Below are 6000 nucleotides of genomic sequence, written 5' to 3'. Positions count from 1 at the left end.
GATTTTGGAGCAATGGGGTGAAAGATGAAATTCTTTGGCCAATGAGGAAGAAAAATACTTTCCTTTTGACAATAGAGTGAAAAAGATGTTTTTTTTTTTGCCAATAGGAGGTTGCGGTGTAGGGTATGCTAGTGGGGCAATGCGGAGTATACAAGTGGCCGAAGAGGGAATCTCATCACAAATCCGATCATTGGAGTGAGGATGCTGGTCACCGGTAGAATCTCAGGTGAGTGTGGGGCAGCATGCACAACAGGCAGGGGTGTATGCATGACAGGCGGGGGCACGAGGTGGCAGGCGGGGGTGCACGATGGCAGGCTGGGGTGTGCGATGGTAGGCGGGGCTGCACGGCGACAAGCGGGGGCACGTCATGACAAGCAGGAGCACACAATGGCAGGCAGGGGCACGCGATGGCAGGCAGGGGCATGCGCTGGCAGGTGATGAGCATATTTATGTGTGAAATCTAAGTAGTAAAGTATGTATTTTTACATATTTAGAATGGAGCTACCTTGGGTTTTACTCTCTTTTTATAAGTTTTGTATTTTAAAGGTCTTAAGCATTATCGGGCATAATATCTCTCTAGCAACAACTACCTAGTGTAGTTGGTGAGCTATGGTGTGCAAAATTCCCTTGCTCACTAGGAGTTCTCAAGTTCGAATCTCATGGTTGTCTTTTTTTTTGGAAAATTTTGTTGAAGATTTCCTGCTTTTCACTCACTTTAAGCACTAAGGGCACGGAGGGGATTTCCACATTAAATTAGAAGATTGTCCAAATCTTCAAAGCAAGGAAAATCATGGGAGGGGTTTCTTAAGCAAGAAGAGAAAAAAAAAAGGGAAAGAAAAAAAGGTAGAAATAAATCTTGTCCGAATCTTTTCTCTCATCCACATCATCACCACAAGATTGTCCAAATCACACAAAGCAAGAAAGAAAATCGTCTAAGGAAAAAAAAAAATCGGCCAACAAGGGTTGTGTGCAATATTTAAAGAGAGGGAGAAAAAGAAGAGAAAAATAAATAAAAAAAGGAAAGAAAATAAGCAAAAAAATTATAGGAAATTTCTCTAAGTTTATTTCTCTCTTCTCTCTCCTCCACCTTAGCACTTTTAGTCTCGAAAGATCTCACCTGCCAATTGTGGGTTTCCCCCTTTAGGAAAGAGAAATTTGTTACCCTACCTCCCCATTCCCTATAAATACAACTCATGTAAGAGGAGGGCAGACACTTCATTCTTCTTTTAGGTTTTTCTTAGTTGCTCTCGCTCTCTCTCTCTCTCCCTCTCTCACTCTCTTTAGTATTAGTTCTTCTTTGCTTTAATCACTTTTGTAATAAATTTTTAAGCACTCTTTTATTTTTATTCAGCCTTTTATGTTTATAATTTATGCAATTGATAATTTTTAAGTTATAGTTCTAGGATTAGATCACGAGCCGTGGAGTATCTCTTTTTCAAGTTCAGTTTTTTTTTTTTCAAGATTTGTTTTCTCTAGGCCTAGAAATTTCAGATTTGATTCATTCCAGATCTGGTTTTTAGGGTTGGGAGTATCTCAAATCACCCAAGCTTTCAAGTTCAAGCATTGATTCAGGTATCTATCCCCCCTCTCATTCCCTCTTCTAACTACCCTTTATTTCTTAATTTAGGATTTTAATTTTAGTCATTGCATTATTACTTTCCCTTTCCCCCAAGGTTCATGGTTAGTGTATGTGTTGGCTTTGCCCCTCCTAGCTATAGAACCATCATTTTATTGTCTTTATTTTAATTGCCTCCCTTTCTTAAAGCCAAGTAGAGTGACTCTCTGGTCAAGTAGGGAATCTCATATTATGATGCATCCCTTAGGCTAAGTAGAGAAACCTACTTGTGAGCCTCTTTCTAGCTTTATCCCCTTTCTTTTACTTTATTTTTATTTCAGCATTTTTTTTCCTTCATTGCTTTTTTATTACATGGGTTGTTTATTTTCAGTTATTTATTTATTTAATTTTAATTGCATTGCTTGCGTATTTAAATTCTTAGATGACGGATGGTTAGGACATTATTTTAGATACATATGTTTAGGATGGTAGTTAGAATTAGATCACAACCATTAATCGGTTCACTTTCGCATTATTATAAGAAGCCAAAAATAAAGTGGCTGCTCTCCCTTTGGTCGACCCATAGCTACACTGATCTATACGCTTAGGGTTACATTTTAAATACTAACAGCAGGTGGGGGCATGCGATGGTAGGCAGGGGCACACGATGGCAGGAGCGGGCCCATGGCTATAGGTGGGGGCTCGCAATGGCAGGCAAGGGTGCGTGGGCTTGGGGCTGGTGCACGCGGGGCGCGCGAGGATGTGGGCTGGCTACTTGCATGGGTGGGGTTTGGGTGCTCAATGTGTATCTTCTCGGAATGATTACGGGAGATCCGACGGTCTAATTTTGACACACCATATATCATTGGAATCGTGATTCCGAGTACTATCCATCTATATGGTCGCTTTGGACCAGATTCCTTTGTATATGAGAAGTCATGGTTGGACCTTTTTTTTCTTGCAGAGGGTGACAAAATTGGACATCTACACAAGTATATTTTAATAAATATGTATATATAATTTGATTTTAGGAGTTCCAGCTAACCATGAGGGAACAAGGTTAGCACCTGGAAAAGTGGGAACTGAGTCAGATTTTCCAGGTGAGTGGGTGCCCCTCTATCTTATTTCTTTTGGTGTGTTTATTACTATTGTTCATGCATTATTGGTTGTGTTTGTGCATATGTAAATATTTTTTCCATTTGCATTTACTTCAATGTATGTGGTATGATGAAAAGGATGGCGATGGAAATACGAAAAATAAGGTAAGTGAGATGGGTCACGAGCAGGTGCCCATATATGCATGTGTAATATAGATGAATTGATTGTGCATCATTGTGAGGGTAGCAGCTGGAGATGATGAGATGTCTCTCTTCCCTCTTGGGGGGAAAAGGACTTACATCCCATCCTCTCTCCTCTCTTTCTCTTTCATGAGGGAGGGGTGTGTCATGTATGCTTTGCTTGCAGGCCCTACACAGCCGTATCGCCGCGCGGAGATACATGGAGGCCTATTTTGCAAAAGTGTAAAGTTCGTCATTCGAGACGGGGGTTTGATGATGGTCCAATATGGGGATCAGGATCATACAAATGGGGGTTTGGAGTCACCACCTAGTATTATGGGCCAAGGGCCCAGGGGTGGGCCCAATTCCTGAGAAAAGGGCCTGAAATTTGGTCTGATCCAGAGATTTAGGGTAAGTGTCAGGTTGTAGAATTGGGAAGGTGTTAGGCACCCATCTACCCAGTTCGACTGGTCTTCCAACTAGATGGTTAAGAATGAACATTTTCCACAGTTATTACTATTAGAATGAACATTTTTCATAGTTATTACTATTTCACATGCACGGCTAAGTTATCACACATACATACATTGACTGAATTTAAACTATTATATACACTAAAATAAGGTCTATATAAAGTCTACATGATGGCAAGTTGATTGAGAAACTGCACCTAAACTTAACCCCTGTTTCGGGTCAAGAGGGGTGGGCCCCTAATTAGTACTGGCTCAGACTATCTTTCATGCTCTTTTGGCTCAGGGGAAGATGGTCTTGATCTCCAACTTCCTTTCTTGAGAGACGATGACAATGATGGTATTCGGACAAGGTTCTAGCTAGGGACGGTTACTTTCGGATTTGTATTCGAATAGAGCAGAGCTTCAACTAAGGAAGGCTATTTCTGGATTTGGATTCGGATAGAGCCTCGGCTATGGAAGGCTATTTTTGGGCTTAGAATGAGGTGGCACTCTGGAAAAGCTTTCGCTGGGGATAGGCTAGGGGAGGGCTAGGCTAAGGTGGCACTCCGGTAGAGATTCCGCTGGGAATGGCCATTTCTGGAAAGATTTCAGGGGCACTCAGATAGAGCATCCGCTAGGAATTTCTATTTTTGGAAAGAAACGGATTGACCTAAAAATGGTTTGAATATCCCCAAAGCCTTGAAGAACACTTTGAAGATCCAAACAGAACTTCGGATCTTGATAAAGATCTCGTCGCAGACCCGAAGAACCTCAAGGGGGGAGGGATTTCTATTTCTGGTAAAAACCAAGAACACTCAAAGGGGGGAGGCTAAGAACATACTATTTTGGGAAAAAATTTGATTGGGCTAAAAACTTGGATTGAAGATCTTCAAAGTCTCGAAGAACACTTGGAAGATCTGAACAAGATTTCAAATGTTAACGAAGATCGCTCTGAAGACCCAAAGAAAATCAAAAGGGGGAGGGGAGGAGGAGAGAGGATATAACTACTATAGAGTGAGATGGGGTTGTTTGGTGTGTAAAATCCAAAGGAGAGGGGTATTTATAGGATTTCTGGACCAACGGGGAGGAGGGAAAATTTTTAAACCAACAGATAAAAGAGGGTTTTTGGACTAAAGTGGGTGAAGAGGGCTTTCATCCAATGGGTAAAAGGGGCCCTTGGACTAAATTGGATGAAGAGGGCTTTTATCCAATAGGTAAAAGGGGTTTTCTGGGAGAGAAAATTCTTAGCCAAAAAGTGGGTTTTTGGTCTCAAGTGGGTGGAGAGGAAATCTCTTCACCCACAGGGCCAATGGAATACCAATCTCGACCATTGACGGTGGTGCACAAGATTGGGCCGAAGTACATGGGGCAAGGCCAACACGGGAGGGCAGGTAATGTGTACAAGGTGTGCGGGCAATGGCATGGGTGTGTGGCACATGGCACGTGGGCAGTGGCATAAGTGTGTGGGCAGTAGCATTAATGTGCGGCACATGGCACGCTGCAAGTGGCATTGGTGTGCGGCATATGGAACATGGGGCAGCATTCATGTACAGCACATAGTGTGTGGGGCAGCATGCACATGGGCACAGGTAGCAACATGGGCAAGGGCTGGGCAAGAGCAGGCACAGGCTCGGCCTGCAGCTAGTGGGGGAGCTGGTAGCAACCTGTGGGCGCGTGGGCTGAAGCCAGTTGGGGTACTGGTAGAAGCCTATGGGCATGCAGGCTATAGCCAATGGTCTCGCAAGTAGGGTCATACTGGGGTGCAGGCTGTGTCCTGCGAGGGTGCGGGCTAGGTCATGTGGGGGCGTGCTCACGAGGCTGTAGCAGGCCAGCCCACACAACATGCGTGTGGGCATGGCTAACTGGGCAGTAGGCATGGGCTGGTTGGGTAGCAGGCATGTGCTAGGCAATAGACAGTGCGTAGCATGTGTGTGGGTTAGCCTGCTGGCCAACTCTTCCAGGATGCATACGGGCTGGCCTGCTGGGCAGCACGCACAGCGCGGGTGAGATTATGGATTTTTTTGATGATGATCACGGGTGATCCGATGATCCGATTTTGACATGCCATATATTGTCAGAATCATATTTTCGAGCACTATCCATCTATACAGTCATCTTGACCAAATTCCTTTATATATAAAAAGTCAAAATTGGACGCTTTTCTCTTCTACGCAAGGTTTTCAGGGTTTTCAGGTAGGGGATGAATTTGGGGTATTTGGGTAGGTAGGTAATGAATTTTTGAGTATTTAGGTAGGTAGGATATTTTTCCAAGTTTCCAATAGAATTTCCAGTGTGTGTAGTGATGAGCACATTTATGTGTGAAATCTAGGATAGTAAAACATGCATTTTACATATTTAGAATGGAGCTACCTTGGGTTTTACTCTCTTTTTGCAGGTTTTATATTTTCAAGGCCTTAAGGACTATCGGGTGCTATAGCTTCAATTTTACACGTAAAGAGGTCCTATTTCTTTTCATGGTTACGAAGAGGACGAAATTCTGAGCAAAATGGACGTGTTCAATTAAAAGTACACATTCGTTTGGTCACCCGTACAAATGATTATTCTTTTCGGGCCAGAAAAAAAATAATGGATCAGAACTGAACCGAGATGCAGAACCAGCCCGTTTGCAATTGTCCCAGAGGTACAAGGAATACTCCAAATGCCAACAAGGATCGATGGACCACATCCTTAAGTGATTCAAGATTTGTTTTTGGTA

This window comes from Macadamia integrifolia, chromosome 1 (genome assembly GCF_013358625.1).
Source record: "Macadamia integrifolia cultivar HAES 741 chromosome 1, SCU_Mint_v3, whole genome shotgun sequence".
Lineage (NCBI taxonomy): Eukaryota > Viridiplantae > Streptophyta > Magnoliopsida > Proteales > Proteaceae > Macadamia > Macadamia integrifolia.
Note: the sequence above shows the minus strand (reverse complement) of the source record.